Genomic DNA, 17,017 nt, shown 5'->3' on the forward strand with positions numbered 1-17,017 from the left:
TCCGTCTGGTCGGCTGGCTGGCTGGCCATGTAAACCTTGTGCGCAGAGTACAGGTCGCAATTTTGAAGATATTTCGATGAAGTCTAGTACATATTATTTTTTCGACTCAAGGACCAAGCCTGTTGAAACTGGCTGAAATCGGTCCACTATTTCACCTAGCCCCCATACAAATGTCCTCCCGAAATTGGACTTTATTGGTCATAAATGTTTAATTTATATATATGTCTCCACAAATTCCACTCCAAATAAGTTTTATATATACAAAATTCATATCACCAAATTTTGTTCGATCCATAGTTAGTCATAGCTCCCATATAGACCCGCTTCCGAAAATCACTTTAACGTGCATAAATCGCTTAAAAATTTTGGTACACACACAAAATTCTACACACTTAACTTTAATATAGACATAAATCACACGACCTAATTTCATGGTGATGGGTCCATAATTGGTCATAGCCCCCATATAAGGCCCACTTCCGAAAATCACTAAAAAATATAAATTATTGAAATTTTAAAAGAAAAATGTTTTTGCTCTTTTACTTAGTGTAGGGTATTATTTGGTCGGGCTTGACCGACCATACTTCCTTACTTGTTGTATTATTGTAACAAACCAACAGAGACCTGCGCCGAATGCCTAAGAGTCGGTTAAGCAGAGCCGCCGAGTCGTGATATATTAGGGCTTTATGACAATATGACTGATAAGGGACCTTGTGAATTGACCAATTGTTTATACTTTTCGAAAATGTCATAAATAACTTAGGTCATACTAATTTTATTTTTATATGTATTAGAATTTAATAGTTTTTTCCGTTCTTCTGTTATTATGTTTAAGCTATTTCTATCATTTTTTTTTTGTATTTCACTAAATAGTTACAAAAAATTGTACTTGACACTTCCTTCTAAATATATTTCTTTGGTTATAGTTCTAATTAGTTTTTTTAGTTTGGAAAAAAATTTAAAACTTAATGAGAAATGCTTCCATAGAAATAATGACCATTCCAATGTATTTCTTCTTGTTCTAGTTTAGTTGGAGTTTCGTATATATTTAGCTGACAATTACAAGGACACGATGACAAGATAGATATTAATGATGCACATATTTCTGTATCATACAGAGATGCAAGTGGAAGTACACTCATTTCTGTAAATAACTTTAAGTTATATTTATTATGGAATCTAATTTAAAACTTTAGATAAGAAATGATAATTACACTGTTAGTATGTGAAATTTCAATAATTTAAATCTTTCTTAAATTAATGTTTTTTTTTTGTTTGATGTCATTGTTTTTGTCGGCATAAAACTTTTGAATTTGAAATGGTAAAAAACTTAACTTACCTATTCAAGTCATTTACGTGCCCTAATATACATATGTAAATAATTTCACTCCCATGTGAAATCAATTTCACCTTCGAAATAAAATATATTTAGTATCTTGTCTATTTTGCTGTTTAACGTAGATCGATATCATCCATATTTTTCATTCTCACAAATGTTTGAAAAACTCGCAACATTTTTTTACTTTACACGTTATAAAGTCCAAAAAAAATTACCTGTGTCTCCCAGTTTTGCCCAAAGTCATGCAAAGTCATGGGCCCCCAAAGATTTGGGACCTCGGTTTTTGGCCATAAACTATTAAATTATTATAAGGTAAAGCATACTTTTAGGCAGCTTTAGAAAAATTTATTTCTTAAAGATTTTTGCGATTTTGATCTTGAAGATGAAGTTTTTTTGATTTTATATTTTCACAATTTTTGTTCTTTATGACAAGGGCTACATCTTTGTCTCAGATAGTAAAGGAAAGCTCCAAACTGTTTGCAAGATATGAGACTGAGAAAATGATCAGTTTTTTGCAAAAATTAAACCGTGGCACAGAGTCAAATTTTAACATTTTAGGGGGACTAAAGTCTGTATTTTGAAAACTATTAAAGGCAAAGCTACGAGTTTTTGTTATCATGAAAATGCGCATAATTTTTGAAAATTGGGCGAAATAGGACAACTGCAACGACCACCGTCATATAACAGTAGGAATAAATATCCCCCCGTATCTAGAATTATTCTATGTATTGTATAAACTCGTTGTGTAAAATATTAGGATGATATGATAACGTTAACTGGTGGCGCAACGACGCTAATGTTTTGAAGTGCATTTACAAGGGGAACAAAATAATTTTTTTCTGTGTTTGTAAAAATTTAGCAATTAAGTAATTAATTTTGCTATTTAATTTAAAGGCATCGAAATGTGTATGTAATTGTCGTTCTAAAGAGATATAAAAGAAAAAAAGTGGTTAAAAAATTTTAAAGTTATTAAAAAATTCCCAGGCCATTAACTTGTCTCAAGCCACTAGAACAAGAAATGTAGAAATATTAAAATATTAAAATAATAGCTTATTTTTTACTTAAAATATATCCATATTTACTTGAATATGAGTTTTTGTCTTCGTAGGATACCGTTAACCTATTCGCATGTATGAACAAAAATTTCATTTGTTTAACGGCAGTTTCAAAACTCCATTTTATAATTTTTAAAAGTTTTCTAAACTAATTTCTATATTCTATATTTTTGAGTCTACGAAAAATGTCTCACTTTCCAGATATACTTACAATAAAACGCTTTACATGAACCGCCCGGAAAACTTATTCGATCTTATTTCTTAAAAAAACAAAAAAAAAAAATTGGCAAACAATATTCAGAAACAAAAAAGTTATAATTGTTCATAGTTAGTGAACATGCAGCGGGTAGAAATTAGATTTTTATTTTATGTAAAAACACGACATTCGGAGTACCGTTACCGTGTTTTGGTTCACATTACTTCACTTTCATATGCATTTATTTATTATTTGGACAATTGTCTCTCATACTGAATTGAAAAAACGAAACTAGGAGACACGGGTCTTTTAGTTTTGATCTTTTATCATGTAGTGGTGTCCGTATATTACCATGACTCAAAAAAATGCACACAGTGTTATTATTCACCCATTGCATTTATTTAAGTAATACAATTTATTATGGCTTTACATCCACAAATTGCAATTTTATGGTCAAATTATTTTGAATCATATCATGAATTAATTACTTGCAGTTATTAATTTAAAAAATTGCTCCCTTGTACTTGCAACTTAATATGTATAGCTTATTTTTATACCCTACACCTCCATAGTGGGGAGGGTATTATGCGTTTGTGCAGATGTTTATAACGCCTAAAAATATTAGTCTTACACCCACCTTAAAGTATACCGATCGACTTAGAATCACTTTCTGAGTCGTTTAAACGATGTCCGTCCGTCCGTCCGTCTGTCCATGTAAACCTTGTGCACAAAGTACAGGTCGCAATTTTGAAGATATTTCGATCAAATTTGGTATATATTATTTTTTCGGCCCAAGGATCAAGCCTATTGAAACTGCCCATACAAATGTCCTCCCAAAAATGGACTTTAGCGGTCATTAATGTTTAATTTATATATGTATCTCCACAAATTTCTCTCCAAATAAGTTTTATATATACAAAATTCATGTCACTAAATTTTGTTACGATCGGTCCATAATTAGTCATAGGTCTCATATAGACCTGCTTCCGAAAATCACTTTAACGTGCATAAATCTCTTAAAAATTTTGATATACACACAAAATTCAACATAAATAATTTTCATGGAGACATAAATCACAGGATCAAATTTCATGGTGATGGGTTCATAATTAGTCATAGCTCACATATAATGCCCACTTCCGAAAATCAGCCACGAATATAAATTATTGATATTTTAAAAGAAAAATGTTTTTGCTCATTTACTTAGTGTAGGGTATAATATGGTCGGGCTTGACCGACCATACTTTCTTACTTGTTTATAATCTATACCACCATAGTGGGGAGTCTATTAGGCGTTTGTTATGATGTTCGTAACAAGAACAAAAAATTAATCTTATAGTATACGAATCGACTGAGAATTTTATGTGGACAGTCATTGTCCCACTCGCTCTTACCCCTGTAATATGTCGTGTACTGCCCCGTTCCTACATAAATATATGTGGGCAAGAACAAACAAAGTGTCAAATTCTTCATTATTTCTGAAATAATGGTTTCTAAGTTCATTTCTTAAAACGGCTATAACTATTCAGATTTACGAAAGCAGTGAATTTAAATTTTAAATGAAATTGTTTATGCAAATAAACTCGTTGTACGGTAGTTTATGGTCGGGTTTGACCATCTATACTTTTTTTCTTGTTTTTATTATTATTTTTGTGTATAAATAAATAATAAATTTATTTATGTTTTAGTTGCATTAACACATAAATACATATAACTCAGAGAGCTTGGGCGTAAAAAATCTGCATGTATATGTTTTGTGTGGCATACAACATTGATATTATCAACTTAATCTCTTTTTTTATAAATAATTTATTGCTTGAATACATAAAATTTTTATCCATTTATCTAGAACATTTGTATTCGAAGCACGTTTCAACAATTGTTTTATTTGAGGAACCTAATGAAATATCTATTAAAATGTTATTTGCCTGTTTACAAATCAACAGTTCGAGTAATGACGGTAATATATATGTACGTATGAATATGTATGATTGCCAATACCACAGTATCTACTGTGGGAAGTAAAAATATAATGTCATTGGTTTTCATTAAAGTTTTAGTGCAAATATGTTGTGGTTTTCCAATCATATAATGACCTTAAAGGCACGTTTCAAGGATTATTGCATTTTTGTGATATAAAGATTTTAGTTAGATTTAAGCAATAAAATAATATGTTGCCGAATATATGTTTAAAATTTAAATTCAGTTTATTGTGAAAAAGAACTAATACCCCAACTGATTTAAGGGATGTGAAGACTGGTATTTGAAGCAACTTAATTTACTCAAACTAGTGTTTTTAAAATACCTGCATTTATTTGAACCAATAAATTATATTTTTCAAATAAAATCTTAAGTTTTAAATAAATTTTGATAGGGTCTGTTCAAAAACCAAACAAAATTTAACGATTTTACTTTGGTTTACACGGGCAAACAAGAGTCGAATTAAGTGACGAATTGAGTTCCTAAATCGACTAAATGAGTTTGATTATGGCGAGCTTTGATACCATTACTTTTGCAGAGAATAATTATGTAGTGTTCGAATATGAATTTTAAATACTGTATTTTGAAACTACAAATACATTTATTCGAATCCATTTACATACAAACTATGTCCCAGCAGTTTTCCAATTAGTCAATGTATCACTTAGAGACGGAAATTGACACTAATGTATAAGGACGTGGATGACTTCAATTTATATATTTTGGGTCATTCGACATTTGATTTAATTATACACCCCAGATAATCTAGCCTGAAGTAAATTGTCACTTAAGTGTCACTATGTAATCTAGAGTGGAGCCGCTCTAAACGTATATTTTGTACTACAATTTTTTTTTGAGTTATTCGTACAAACTGGTTTTATACAAATTGTGTTGATATAATTCTCATACAGTTTATTTTCTTAAATCCATGTAGTCTAAAATGAATCAATTGTCATTTTATTATGAATCAATTGTTATTTTACTCACAAGAAGTAATCTATTGGAGAATAGTCGGATGAAGGTTTGTTTTTATACCCACCACCAAAAACTTGTGTTTGTCACTCCATTTTCAACCTTGTGAAATTCTAACACGATCCAGCTATGTCCGCCTGTCTGTATGCTTATTGATGGCACGATGGGGCTTACAGGAAAGGATATAGGGGAATGAAATTATTCTCAAATATTCTTCGTTCATCAGAAATTTTTGTGTATTTTAAATGGGCATAATCAGTTAGTCAGAACCACAGTTATGTACAAAGTGTGGGACATCCTCCAAAAAAGTTCATATTTTTAACATTTATTTTGAAACATTTGCACAATATAAATTTATTCAAAGCATTGTTCTTCTTGGAGTAATGCCTACAATTCTTTAAAATTAAATGAAATGCCAAAGCGTTGGACCAGTTATCGGATAGTATGTTTGTAAGCTAGAAGGGTGAATGAACCACCTGCATAAGACAAGCACATTTTAAAATAACTAATCACATAGCAGTCACCCAGAACTGCTGGGATATGCATGCATTGGATAACATTTTAGTATTCATGTGTGCATTTTATTGGAATACCAATTTATTTGCACTGAATTCCTCACCAGCTCACACATTGGCATACAGAGATATGTATACAATTCTAATTAAATAAGCAGTTATAGAGTTCAGTCGTGTATTTTAATATCCGTTACACACACACATACTTGCATGCATCTAAATTGACCATAATAAATTATTGAATTGATTTTTAATAAATAATATTTAAAAACAAATTTAGACCATGAGAGATGATTAAACAATTAAGGTTAGGTGTACGTGTTTAAATTTTTCCCGCTTGCTGTAGTTTCATTTATTGTTTTTTTTTGGTAAATTTTAATGTTAGAAATTTTAGTAAATAATTCTTGTGTAAAAATATATGTTTATTTACTTTCAAGTTTATACATATATAGTTATATTGCAACACTTTTGAAAGAGGATTTTTCATTAAAATTTTATTCATTATATAAATTACCAAATGTTTATAAATATGATTTAATTTTTTGTTTAATTGTTATTTAAATACTTATTTAAAACCAAAATGTAGATATTCTGGTGCACATGAAAAATAGTGGTAACAAAAACAAAAAAGGTGGTTTATTATAATTTTCAGGAAAACATTTTAATGTTTTATAAGTATTCCAAATAAATTCAAATTAAAATTTATTAAAGTTTTTAATTAATTTCAATATTCCTTTTCATTGAAATATAGTGCAAATTGTGAAACAAATTAAATAAATACGAGATAATGGAACCATTACGATAACCCGAAGCGTAAGAGATCGTATGTGTAGCCTGATCAACCTGTCGAATCGACACCAAAGCCATTCTCTGTATTTGTTGGGAGCAAAATGAGCTGCTAACATCTGACCAGACCATCACAGGGCAGCTGTGCCGAACGCAACTGATTCGTTGCTTGCATAGGCCGAAAAATTACCAGAATATGCGGCCAGACATGAAACCAGAATATTCCATCATGACATCGCCATCTTGACAGCTATATCGCACCATGTGTTTTAACAATTGGGTCAAAAATTTATTTTTGTGAAAGCTTATATAATCCTCTACGATTCGTTCTTACAATATTTTGTAATCGCATCAGTAGTTTCATTAACTTTTATTCTGACCGACAGCACTGTCCGTGAGAATGAGAAAAATGTAAACCTTGAGTAACTAAAATTTCTTTATCCTAAATGATAGCTGTACTTTGTGAAATCTCATTAAGTATTTTCAATTTGTTTTCTGTAGAATTGTTTCAGGTAATACCTGCACTATAAGTCTAATCGCAAATAATTCATTACTTTGCATGTAAAATTTGATGCATGTACCTTAATCGTTATTAAAATATTCTTAGCAACACAAGAATGATTAAGATGAGGATATAGATGACGATAAAGTCAATGATGATACTGCAATGTCACTGCACTGTTGAGCAAAAAACAAGAAGCCATATTTTTGTTTGCAATAAGTACATGACTAAATTCATGATGCCATAAAAATGTTATATGAAATGCATAAGAATTTTATAGTTGCATGCCATGATACTTGGATGAAATGTAATAAAGGAGTTGCCAAGCAACAAATCTGATATGATATTTATTAAAATTAATGTATTAAGATTTTTATATTTGCTAAAGAACGTTTAGTTTTAAAAGTAGATATTAAATAAAAATTTCTTAAAATTTTATTTTTTTTATTTTTTGACTGCGAGTAATAGGAAACCTTTTTTGGAAAATACTAAGTAATGGTCGTGTATATTCATATAGAGAGTATGTAATACCTTATACATTCTGGTACCTTATGTCATCGTTTGCATACATAAACTTAGTATTTAGTATTCATTGTGGTTATAAAAAATTTTGCAAAATTTCTTGATTAATCTAAGAGAAATATTTATGAATTGATTTCTAAATTGTAAGAATTTACGAATTTTAATAGCTAAAGCATATTCAAGTTTACAAAGATTGCTTAATTACTTATGTAAAGTGGATTAGTATTCTACCTACTTCCCCGAATATAATATTAAATAATAAATTTAATAATAAAACCATTTAAATAATAAAACCATTTAAACCACTTAGTAATTCTCGTTTAGTTTATAATAATTTGTATATAAGTAACGAAAGTTTACATAAGAGACAGAATTTGACAACCACTTTGATATTAATTTATTAAAGCAGACTGACATAAATCGGTCAACCATTTTTCTTTTCGGGACACTCACATAGTTCGAGTAGCGATACTACATTTCACTACCGACTACGGCCGACTGGTCAATACTGGGGCTTCGGGCCACTATTCAAGACAGAGGCTTCGGCCGACTGTTCAATACAGAGACTTAGGTTGACTGTTCAATACAGAGACTTAGGTTGACTGTTCAATACAGAGATTTCGGTCAACTCTTCAATACAGGAGTTTTGGCTAACTCTCACCCTAGTTAAGTGCATTTACTTGTATTATAGACTAAGTATCTATAATATTGCAGTTTCTATTTCTAAAATCAAATGATGCAGTTTTGTAGAGAAATGTTTAAAGATGAAATGTACACTTATAGTTTTAAGAAAAATTTTATTTTATTTTAAAAAAATTTAAGTAAAGTCCATGCAAGGGTGTTAAGCTAAAATTTACTTATATTTTCACGCAATTCCGTGGTTTGTATGTGTATAATTTTCCTAATAACAATTTACCTTTAACATATTTTAAAAACATATCATTTCTCCATAAATAAAAAAATTATGGGGATATCATAAACCATTAAGAAGATATGCCCAAATATATAAGTCCCAGAAAATTATTTTGTTTTTGATTTTCCATGGAAAAAAATGTAGCTCCACTTTCCCCCAAGCTGTTTTTTTTAATAAAATGAAAGGCGGGAGTGCCTTGTTTCGATTAAAAAAAATAGTTTTCCGAAGTTTTCTGAACAGGATGAAATATCGTAAAAAATATCAAAATAATTCTTATATATGTATGGGTTTCGTGGGCGGTGGTCGTGACCGATTTTATTGAAACTCGGCATGCGTTCCTATTTTGTTTCAGTAAATGTATGTACCAAATGTCTAGACTTGTTCTTGTTGGCGTTGGTCGTGGACGATTTTGATAAAATTTAATTTTTTTCTTAATTTAGTCCATATAATTTTCGGTGCCAAATTTCAATGCTCTACGACCACTCCTTATAATTTTTGCACAAAAATGTATTGTATTTGGATTGCATGGGCGGTATACCCATTTTATTGGCCATCGCAATGTATAATATTGTAACATTAAGAAGAAAACTTATAAACAAATTCCCTAAAATTCCCGACAAACATTTCCCGAAAATTTTTAAAAAAATTTTCCCTAAAGCCATCCCTCTGTTCATCCTATCGCCGACGACTAATGAAATCCCGAAGAATCCGAAATACACATCACCAGAACCTACTCTACATCCGAAAGTAGAATCATCACCAGAAATCCAACAACATCCGAACGTAATTCGTTATATATAAACAGTAATTATATATTAACTGTATTAAACATTAAACAATAAAGAAAGATATTATCGACCCTAGAAAGTGTAAATCAATTGTGTTATCACTTAAGGTTTTTGGGTCCGTAATTCTACACTGGACTCGACTGAACTACCGCAACTGACGAAAAAATAAGTAGTCCGCTTAAAGTTTACCACTTTTTTGTGCTCTTCAAATCTCTTTTAACAAGAGCCTAATGTCTCTCCACTGGCCTTACTCCAGGCTGTTTGGAGAATTTGCCTCCCTTGGTACAAATACCATATTATTGTTCTTGCACCACTCATGCTTTTCTGCTTTTGGGTCCTAAACTTTTCTAAAACATTTTCTCGAACATCAACAACATAAAAATAGGACCATAATGTTGAAAATATTTAATAATTTTAGTACGCACGTTTTTTCGTCACTCATTTTAATCAGAAAACAAATGAACACAATTGACATTAAACATAAAAAAAAAATTAAATAATACTCGAGTTAAAAGTTTTAAGGAAAAACGTGTGTTAAGGTTTTTTCGATCTAACTCCTTAACATAATAAACACATTTACTTTTTTTTACTCAAATGACGCGTTATTCTGCAATTAATGGCTGTCAAACATAAACTAAATGACGCAGCTTTATCAATTTTTTACAAGAGTCAACTGACATATTGCTGTTGACAGGATCAATGTTGACCTTTTTACTTAGGAGGCGGGAAATACAAAAAGTCATGGGCTTATTGATCCACCCTAGTAACATGAAGAAAAAAAAAATTAAAATCATAATATGGAGTTTTTCTAAAAACTAGTTTGTCAAATTTTAATAAATTCACCTTAAACTATATATAAAATCAACCTTAATGAAATATCCATTGTAAACTTAAACGAATACAAATTTAACTACAAATAAAATTTATTGCACAATTTCGTTGTTAAATTTATTTAAGGACTATTATTAAGTTTTCGTTGATGCGTTACCATCATACACAATACTTATCATTTACAATTGTTATATTTTCAACGTAATTTATCACTGCTGACAATGTCACTGCAGCATTTTTTCATCCAGTCATGGTTTTGTAGTGTGTTGTTCTTGTTGTTGAGAGATGGTGGATGGTAGATGGTAGTTGCTCTTCAATTTATGCTTGACTTTGTACGAACATGATATGTTGACAAACACCAGGGATGAAAACTAAACTGTAGATTATAATATCCAGACAATGTTAAATTTTTTTGTGGAAAAATAAATTTGTCATGCCACGACATTATATTGTCTTTTTTTTAACATGATTTCAAATAGTTTCAACTACAGTGGATTGTTGTACATAAGTCAGAGAGTTATAGAATTTTCTGGTTTATGCGCTGCAGTTCAAAAAACCTAAAAATATAGAAGGAAAAATCACCTGTAATATCTTGCCCATAAGAAAATTTAAAATAAATGTGCAGTTATTTTTATTAAATAATTTAATACTTAATTGAAATTTCAGAATTTATTTATTATCGCAATACAAAGCGGCCATAATATGGGAAATAAAAATATTGAAAATACTAGAGATATTTTTTTTAACAATTTAAACATGATTGATTCACTTTCACTATCACTTTTTTTTTGGTTTCTAACAATTTTCTGACTACAATACTGCGTATTAATACTTTCGTGTTATAATAATTCATCGCAAGAAACAAAAAAAGGGTTTCAAGCGAAAATCATAAATGGCAAGCCTAATGTCAGAGTATACTTGTTATAATAATTACATATTTATCATACGCATTAGAGTGACTTCGTATTGTGATGAAAAAATAGTTTTTGTTAACCCTTAAAATATACCTTGGTATGTTTTATGATCTTTCCCGTATCGTAAATGTACAGGAGGATGCTTTCAGAAAATGAAATCTGTGACCACCCTATTAGAATATAAGTTGACAAATTTTACCAACTTTAGTTTGCAAAGTTTTGTAGAGCTCGTAACTCATACAAATACGGACATAAAAACACTGTCCAACAAATTGAGGCTTTTTGATTGGAACAGAATAGTGACGCTATAATTCTGAAAGGGTATGTTGAGTAAATTATTTTTGTAGAATAAACTTCTAGTCCATCTGGTCTGAATTTTTTTTACAGTGGGTCAAATTTTTAATTTTTTGATCGAATGGAGCATTATACTAACTGAAAAAATGTTGTAAGTTAATGTCTAAGAGAATTATTATTATCAGAGTTATATTCTGGAATTTTATGGGGGTAATTTTCGTAGAATATCTTAACCCTGTACCTCCACTCTTTAGGGGTCAATTTTACCCTTTTTCAAGAAAATCAAAAAAAAGTCCTTTCAAAAAGGACATTTAAGGATTAAAATATTCTACGAAAATTGTTGCCAAAAAATTTCAGTGGGGGCTACCAAAGATACCTAAGTTATAGATAAAGCTCTTTACGCTTAATTAGCAAAATTACACGTAAGACTTATTGAAAAGGAATTTTATTTAGATACCTATACTAAATAAACATTTATGACGGATAAAGTCCAATTTCGGGAGAAAATTTGTATGGGGGCTAAGTCAAATAATGGATAGTTTTCAACCAGTTTCAATTGGCTTGGGCCGAAAAAAAATTGTTTATATTGAATTTTATCGAAATATCTTCAAAATTGCGACCTGTACAATAGCATTTATACTATACAATATTTGAGGAGCCGCAGAACAAAAGGTTCTTTTCGCACAATTAAAATGTTTGGGAAAATGAGTTTTATTTATTTCGCCCCTTAGTAAACATGAGCTTGGAAATGGTAACAAGTTTCTTACTTATCAATAGATACATGTAACTGCCATAAGTCACCACATTAAAAGTTAAGGCTGTTTGATATAAAACCATTTTAATATCGGAAAAAGAACCTTTTGTTGAAAAATAAAGAAAAAAAAGTACGTTTTGTTAAAAACAAAATTAAAAAGTATGTGAGCTTTTTTAACGATAATATTTTAAATGAATATTTTTAATCCTGATCAAATATATAAAGAAATTACACATTGAAATAAAATTTTTTTTTTTTCGTTTAATACTAGTGTTGTACATTTTGTTAAGCACAAATTTTTTTAGAACCCATTTACTTAGTAAAAAAATTAAAAAATTTTGCTGACTTGATTTTTTCTAGAAGATTTCAATTCAAATATTATAAAAATACCAAAAAAACAATTTTTGATAAGATGCGAAATAGTACCAATTGTTTTGCGGCTCCTCATTTATGGTGGTGATCAATTTTTCTGACTCCAGTATGATGTGGAGTATAAACAAAATTTGATCAAGCTCAACGAGCAAAAAAGAGAAAGACGAAAAGGATATAAAAGTATAGAAGAGAGAACGTATTTTAAAATAGTATTAGCCTTTTTAGGAAATAGTAGGAATTCCCTAAGGTTCTATTCCATCAAACCTTGAATTTATGGGAAATTTAACCCATTTTTAAAAATAATATTGAAGCGATTTCAAAAGCGGAGGAAACATACATATATCTGCATTGAAATTAAAGCTATGAAACCATTTTAACGAAAACCGTTGACTTTATACAAATCCCTTTTGTAAATAAAAAGTTATAAGCAATTGAATTTTAAAAAATTTATTACAATATCCTACTTTTCATTGAATCACCCTATTTATAGGGAAACTGTTTACATAGCGATCTGAATTTTTGGCTTCTTAGATTCTCAGCTGTTAGCTTTAATATGAGTATTTAAAATTAAAAATTGGCCGCAAAAAAAATACTTTCATCTATATTTGCGATGAAATTTGGAATACTTTAAAAACAACTTACTATAAGTTATCCCGTCCCTATAAACAGTTACACGCATCCAAAGTTGGAACATATAAAAATGGCCATGTTTTTTACGTTTTTTCCAAACACATTTTGCATGGAATATAAAAAATACGTTAAAGTGTTTCAAAAGGAAGCAAGGTTTGTGGAGCTCCTAATGAATAAATATAATTTTGCTCGATCTTTTCTTGTCTCCCTTCGATCAAAAAAATAAAACTTTGACTCACTTAAAAAAGAAAATTCAGACCAACTGCACTATAAGTATATTCTGCAAAAATTAACTACTCAACATGACCTTTCAGAATTATAGTGTCGCTATTCTATTCCAAAATGCTGATAGACAGTAAAATTAATGATAGACCACAAGTCTTTTAAGTACCATTTCTTTGATATGATATCGATTATTAAATATCTACCAAACAGTGCTGTTTTGGTGAAAGAGAAAATAAATTAATTCTCAAAGGATGTTGACAAAAGCGAATAGCTAAAGAAAAAGCCTTTGATTTTTTTTCGCATACACATTTATGTTTTTAATCTTATGTTATGTAATTTTGTTTATTTTTTTTTTTACATGGTATCGCCAGAACCATAGATGGTCCAACAAAACAAATGTATGCAAATCTTCTCTTTGACAAGAGCTGACCATATTTTTTGTATTACAATTATTCTTTTTTTGTGGATGAATATACTCTTCATGCAAGTCTCTGAAAACAAACATAGTACATTAGAGGCCAGCCAATTGGATAACGAATGAATTACTAATTCTAGTGTTTACCGCTCGAAATATTTTGTTAGTAAATTTCGAACTTTAGCACTGAAAATGGTAGCCAATTTTAAATTAAAATTCAACATTTCACACTTGAATGCCAAGAAATGGCTGCCACCCTAATGTAAATATGTAAGTAATACATGTGCAGATTTATTTATGTGTTTTCGTTCTTGTATATATGAGTATGTTTCACCCAACTATATTATATCGTATATCATAGTTTCCTTTCGAATAAAAAGCGACACATAAACACTATAAATTAACATCTTGATCCTTTGTCAAATTATTCAAGCGTATAGGGAACTAAGATTATTTTACGTTTCAATGATTTCTTGTTTTAAAACATACATACATATAAATACACAATTTATAATAACTGAAACACATGGGACGGCAGCTTATTATCGCAAAATTCTGCATAGATATTATGTTGTTAGGGTATCGTATTTATTATTAACTTCTATTAAATTTATTCTTTAATAAAAGTTTCTTAGTCCTTTAAATACTAACACGAGTGTTATTTAAATTTGATATGGTTGTTATATAGATTTTATTATAAGTATGAATTTGATTTTTAGCTTATCACATGTGGCTATCTAAAAGTACTTTAACGCTTCAGTTAATTTCACAATAATTTCAGGAGAAACTTAGGTATGAGTAACGTCTTGGATATTTTGAATAATTTTGCATCTTAAGTAGTATGAATTTTAAACTAATAAGTCATTAAGTATTCAAAGACGAAGTGTGATTTGAGAATGAAAGGGTAAATATTAAATGACAAATATAAGAAAAGGGTTTACACGAGCATTTTGAGACTTAAGAACAGTTTGGACTATAAAACAATTTGGAACATATTTTTAGTATGTAAGAAGAAGTTTTTTTTACAATTTTGTTTGTTACATTGGACATCGGATTTTATTGATTTAAAATGCATTTGACAGACTACATAACTAAATAAAAATTGTTCTCAAAAAAAATTCGGGTTAAAATAGATTTTTTCCGATTTTGACTCATTGAAGGTCTAACTTACCATAGCCTTATATATCGTTGCAATGGACTTTGAAATACCTATCATTAGATATACACATTGTCTATATTATTGACTTAGTAATCCAGATATAGTGTAAAAATACCATCGAGGTTGTCCCGGTTTTTTACCATTTGTGGGCCGATTTTCAATAGCAACCGAGCCGGGAGAATTCACGATATACTAATATATCAATTATATTTGTAAGTTACACAGAAATAACTATTTCTTAAACCATTTCAATTCAAATATTTGTCACATATTGAACTGGTTTCAATTATTTCATAATTAAATCAAGTATTCATTTGCTCAAAAACAAAATTTCTTGATATTTTCTATTGAATTTTGAGTTTTGAATTTGATTATTTTGACAATTGAATATACAATTTTCGTTATTGGTTGAATTTCAAATACAAAAATTATTGAATAGATAATTTTCGTAATTGCAAACACATTTTTGTTATTTTTTGTGTTTCAATTACGAAAATTCAATCTTTAAAAAAATTAAAAATTTTTAATATTTTTTTTCCGAAATCAAAAACTTTTTTGACTTATTTTTCCAATATTAGCCCTTTTTTCGCTCAAAAGAAAGCTCAGGTCTTTACCTTTTAGATAATTTTGGTCCCTTAATAGGATGCGAGTAGGATATCTATCAAAATTATTATTTTGTATCTCAAGAAATAAAATTTTTGAAATTTTTATGCAAAATCGATTTTTTTTCCAATATGGGCCCTTTTTTAAATTTTTTTTTTGCTTAAAAGAAAACTTAGGTCCATTGCTTTAAGATATTTTTGGTCGCTTAGTGGGATGCGAGTGGAATATCTATCAAAATAAATATTTTTTAAAGCAAAACATAAATTTTTTTATGCAAAATCTATTTTTTGTTTGCTTAAAGGAAAGCTTAGGTCTTTTGCTTTAAGACCTATTTTGTCGCTTAGTAGGATATGAGTGGGACATTTATCAAAATAAATGTTTTAACACAAAAGTTGTATGTCTTGAAAAAAGGTCCATTTAAAAAAAATCAAAAGAGTTTTTGATTTCGGAAAAAAAATATTAAAAATTTTTTATTTTTTTTTTAAATATTTTTTTTCGAAAGAAAGAGCTATTTGGGACACATTTTGCTAAGAACAATATGTAATAAGATACATGGATAAGAAAAAACACCTGCTTGGACAAAATGTCACATTTTTACCCCTCTAATTCAGAGATTTCTCGACCGATCTTGTTGAAAAATTGTGTCTGAGTTACTATCCAATAAAACTAACATTGGTTCATCCCGATCGGAAGTCATCGTTTTTAAAACTAGGTTCACTTGACATGAAATTCCCCATATATAAAAATATACTTGTAAATGACATACATATGTGCCGTATACTTAATATTAGTCGAAATTTGTATGTTAAGTAAACGTCTTGAGGAACAGAAATGATTTTATTTTGGAAATATTTCGGTAGCGAATTTAAATATCTTAATGAAAATTTTGTTCTAAAATGCCACTAGAAATAAATATTATGTGCATGTCTGCAAATTGCATGTACAAATTTTATTTAAAAACAACAAAAATAATACAATTTATGAATTAATATTGAAATTTTCAAGTACAAAATTGTATATAATTTATGATACAATTTCAAGTAATTAAAGAACCACTTTAAATCATTTGCACTTTTGTATAAAAAGGTTATTATTACCTGATTTTGTTTTAAGTGTTACTCTACATTCGGCAAGTATGTAATGTGCATTTTGAAAGTTATTATTTTATAATATGGTATATGATATTGATTTTATTTAGTAATGTTTGACAAAACATTAATTCTTCAAAGTAATGCTATAAATATCCTATAAT

Source organism: Calliphora vicina, chromosome 1 (genome assembly GCF_958450345.1).
Source record: "Calliphora vicina chromosome 1, idCalVici1.1, whole genome shotgun sequence".
Classification (NCBI taxonomy): Eukaryota; Metazoa; Arthropoda; class Insecta; order Diptera; family Calliphoridae; genus Calliphora; species Calliphora vicina.